Here is a 5,000-nt window from a genome sequence, read left to right as displayed (position 1 = left end):
GTGCAAAAAAATTCAGTGGGGAAAAAAAATAGTGTAAAAAAATATCACTGTGTAAAAATGTGTACAAAAAGTCAGTGTAAAAAAGTTTAGTGCAAAAAAAATTAATGTATAAAAAAATCACAAAAAATGTGTGAAAAAAAATTATCTGTAAAAACGTTTAGTGCAAAAAATTCAGTGCAGAAAAAAAATTGTGTAAAAAAATGTCACTGTGTAAAAATGTGTGTACAAAAAGTCAAGTGTAAAAAGGTTTAGTGCAAAACAATTCAGTGCAGAAAATTTTGTGTCAAAAAATATCACTGTGTAAAAAGTTGTGTACATTAATTCAGTGTAAAAAAAATTTAGAGCAAAAAAATTCAGTGTATAAAAAAAAAATCCCCAAAAAATTCAGTGTATAAAAAAAAAATCCCAAAAAAATTCAGTGTATTAAAAAAAAATCCCAAAAAAATCGTGAAAAAAAATTCAGTGCAAAAAAAATTCTGTGTATATATTTACTAAAAATGTGTGTACAAAAATACAGTGTAGAAAAGTTTAATGCAAAAAAATCAGTGCAAAAAAAATCAGTATATAAAAAAATCACAAAAAAATTGTGAACAAAAATTCAGTGTAAAAATGTTCAGTGCAAAAAAATTCAGTGCAGAAAAAAAATTTGTAAAAAAATATCATGCAACCAACCTTGCTTTTAATACTTCTGCTTCCTTCTGACGAATAAACTAATAAAACTATAAAACCCACCGCCGCCCCCTCTTCTCTGATTGGTCGCAGGGATGTAAACAGGAAGTGAAGTGACACCAATATTGTGAATTGTTTTAACATCACTAAATCATTGAGTCTTTTTTGCCTTTTAATTTGTTGATCATTATTATAATCATTTATATCTATCTTCCATTTTCCCCCCAAATCAGAGTTCCACCCGTCGCACCTGGTTTTTAGCGGGTGATAAAAGTTCCCGGGGGTGATGGACGTGGGACATTACCAGCATGATAATAAAGTCCCAGCTGGGCGCAATGAGGAAGTCTTTAGAGGGCGGGAAGTAAACACAGTGAGTGCAGCTGCTGTACAGGGGTCAAAGGGCAGGACAACAGCAGTGATAGTGCAGGTCGGGCGGCCATGTTGGACAGGGCGACACCTGCTCAGTGGCCTAGTGGTTAGAGTGTCCGCCCTGAGATGGGTAGTTCAAACCCCAGCCGAGTCATACCAAAGACTATAAAAAAAAACTCCCTGCTTGGCACTCAGCATCAAGGGTTGGAATTTCGGGTTAAATCACCAAAAATGATTCCCAGGTGCAGCACCGCTGCTGCTCACTGCTCCCCTCACCTCCCAGGGGGTGATCAAGGGTGATGGGTCAAATGCAGAGAATAATTTCGCCACACCTAGTGTGTGTGTGTGACAATCAGTGGTACTTTAACACAACCTCCATGGTGATATTGTTAGAGTTGGGTTAGGATTTTGCGTTATGGTTGAGGTGTGGGTGGTTTTGAGCGGGACAACCTGCGATTTGTGTTTTGAAGAAATTGGAAATGTTTTTGTTTTTTGTTAATGTGTTTTCAGAAATTGTTAATTGTTTGGTTTTTTGTTCATGTGTTTTCAGAAATTGTTTCACTTTTTGTAAACCTGTTTTCTGAAATTGTTTTCACTTTTTGTTAATGTGTTTTCTGAAATTGTTTTCACTTTTTGTTAATGTGTTTTCTGAAATTGTTTTCACTTTTTGTTAATGTGTTTTCTGAAATTGTGAAGTGTTTTGCTTTTTGTTAGTGTTTTCTAAAATTGTTTCACTTTTTGTTAACGTGTTTTTCTGAAACTGTAAATTGTTTTGCTTTTTGTTTATGTGTTTTGAAGAAATTGGAAAGGGTTACGCTTTTTGTTAATGTGTTTTCAGAAATTGTGAATTGTTTTGCTTTATGTTAGTGTTTTCTGAAATTGTTTCACTTTTTGTTAATGTGTTTTAAGAAATTGGAAATGGTTTTGTTTTTTGTTAGTGTTTTCAGAAATTGTTAATTGTTTTGTTTATGTGTTTTCAGAAATTGTGAATTGTTTCGCTTTTTGTTAATGTGTTTTCAGATATTGGGAATTGTTGTTTTTTTTTGTTAGTGCTTTCAGAAATTGTTTTCACTTTTTGTTAATGTGTTTTCTGAAATTGTTTTCACTTTTTGTTAATGTGTTTTCTGAAATTGTGAAGTGTTTTGCTTTTTGTTAGTGTTTTCTAAAATTGTTTCACTTTTTGTTAACGTGTTTTTCTGAAACTGTAAATTGTTTTGCTTTTTGTTGATGTGTTTTGAAGAAATTGGAAAGGGTTACGCTTTTTGTTAATGTGTTTTCAGAAATTGTGAATTGTTATGCTATTTGTTAGTGTTTTCTGAAATTGTTTCACTTTTTGTTAATGTGTTTTAAGAAATTGGAAATGGTTTTGTTTTTTGTTAGTGTTTTCAGAAATTGTTAATTGTTTTGTTTATGTGTTTTCAGAAATTGTGAATTGTTTCGCTTTTTGTTAATGTGTTTTCAGATATTGGGAATTGTTTTGTTTTTTTGTTAGTGCTTTCAGAAATTGTTTTCACTTTTTGTTAATGTGTTTTCTGAAATTGTTTTCACTTTTTGTTAATGTGTTTTCTGAAATTGTGAAGTGTTTTGCTTTTTGTTAGTGTTTTCTAAAATTGTTTCACTTTTTGTTAACGTGTTTTTCTGAAACTGTAAATTTTTTTGCTTTTTGTTGATGTGTTTTGAAGAAATTGGAAAGGGTTATGCTTTTTGTTAATGTGTTTTCAGAAATTGTGAATTGTTTTGCTTTTTGTTAGTGTGTTTTCTGAAATTGTTTCACTTTTTGTTAATGTGTTTTAAGAAATTGGAAATGGTTTTGTTTTTTGTTAGTGTTTTCAGAAATTGTTAATTGTTTTGTTTATGTGTTTTCAGAAATTGTGAATTGTTTAACTTTTTGTTAATGTGTTTTCAGAAATTGGGAATTGTTTTGTTTTTTTGTTAGTGCTTTCAGAAATTGTTTCACTTTTTGTAAACCTGTTTTCTGAAATTGTTTTCACTTTTTGTTAATGTGTTTTCTGAAATTGTGAAGTCTTTTGCTTTTTGTTAGTGTTTTCTAAAATTGTTTCACTTTTTGTTAACGTGTTTTTCTGAAATTGTTTCACTTTTTGTTAACGTGTTTTCAGAAACTGTAAATTGTTTTGCTTTTTGTTGATGTGTTTTGAAGAAATTGGAAAGGGTTACGCTTTTTGTTAATGTGTTTTCAGAAATTGTGAATTGTTTTGCTTTTTGTTAGTGTGTTTTCTGAAATTGTTTCACTTTTTGTTCATGTGTTATAATAAATTGGAAGTGGTTTTGTTTTTTGTTAGTGTTTTCAGAAATTGTTAATTGTTTTTTTTTTGTTAGTGTTTTCAGAAATTGTTAATTGTTTTTTTTTTTCTAATGTGTTTTCAGAAATTGTGAATTGTTTCGCTTTTTGTTAATGTGTTTTCTGAAATTGTTTCACTTTTTGTTAACGTGTTTTTCTGAAATTGTTTCACTTTTGGTTAATGTGTTTTCAGAAACTGTAAATTGTTTCACTTTTTGTTAATGTGTTTGAAGAAATTGTGAATTGTTTCGCTTTTTGTTAATGTGTTTTCTGAAATTGTTTCACTTTTTGTTAACGTGTTTTTCTGAAATTGTTTCACTTTTGGTTAATGTGTTTTAAGAAATTGTGAATTGTTATGCTTTCTGTTAATGTGTTTTGAAGAAATTGGAAATGGTTTTGTTTTTTGTTGATGTGTTTTCAGAAATTGTTAATGGTTTTGTTTTTTTGTTAACGTGTTTTCAGAAATTGTTTCACTTTTTGTACACCTGTTTTCTGAAATTGTTTTCACTTTTTGTTAATGTGTTTTCTGAAATTGTGAAGTGTTTTGCTTTTTGTTAGTGTTTTCTAAAATTGTTTCACTTTTTGTTAATGTTTTTTTCTGAAATTGTTTCACTTTTTGTTAACGTGTTTTCAGAAACTGTAAATTGTTTTGCTTAATGTTGATGTGTTTTGAAGAAATTGGAAATGGTTATGCTTTTTGTTAATGTGTTTTCAGAAATTGTGAATTGTTTTGCTTTTTGTTCATGTGCTTTCTGAAATTGTTTCACTTTTTGTTAACATGTTTTTCTGAAATTGTTTCACTTTTGGTTAATGTGTTTTCAGAAACTGTAAATTGTTTCACTTTTTGTTAATGTGTTTTAAGAAATTGTGAATTGTTTTGCTTTCTGTTAATGTGTTTTGAAGAAATTGGAAATGGTTTTGTTTTTTGTTAATGTGTTTTCAGAAATTGTTAATTGTTTTTTTTTTTTGTTAATGTTAATGTGTTTCACTTTTTGTTAACGTAGTTTTCTGAAATTTTTTCACTTTTTGTTAACGTGTTTTTCTGAAATTGTTTCACTTTTTGTTAACGTAGTTTTCTGAAATTGTTTCACTTTTTGTTAACGTGTTTTTCTGAAATTGTTTCACTTTTTGTTAACGTGTTTTTCTGAAATTGTTTCACTTTTTGTTAACGTGTTTTTCTGAAATTGTTTCACTTTTTGTTAACGTGTTTTCAGAAACTGAAAATTGTGTTGCTTTTTGTTCATGTGTTTTAAGAAATTGCGAATTGCTTTGTATTTTTGTTAGTGTTTTCAGAAATTGCTTCCCTTTTTGTAAACGTGTTTTCTGAATTTGTTTTGTCTTATTATTTTATTTCCTGAAATTGGAAGTTGTTTTTTGTCTTTTGTTAATACGTTTCTTTCAATTCAATTTGTTTCACATCAATGTAAAATTGTTTTGCACTTCCGGGCCACCGTAGATATTTTTATTTTCTCAAAAACATTTTAAGTTTGTGTCTTTGTTCAGGTTGACAAACTCCCTGGACACAGAAGGACTTTGAGGGCAAAAAGCAGTAGATAGTAGTTTTACTTATTGTGTACTATTGTTTGAAGAATAAGGAAGTAGTTGAAATATTGTGTTGATATTGTGACATTGCAGTCAATACAGTTAATACATGTGATGGGTA

Source organism: Entelurus aequoreus, linkage group LG27, assembly GCF_033978785.1.
Source record: "Entelurus aequoreus isolate RoL-2023_Sb linkage group LG27, RoL_Eaeq_v1.1, whole genome shotgun sequence".
NCBI lineage: Eukaryota > Metazoa > Chordata > Actinopteri > Syngnathiformes > Syngnathidae > Entelurus > Entelurus aequoreus.
This window is presented reverse-complemented; position numbering follows the sequence as displayed.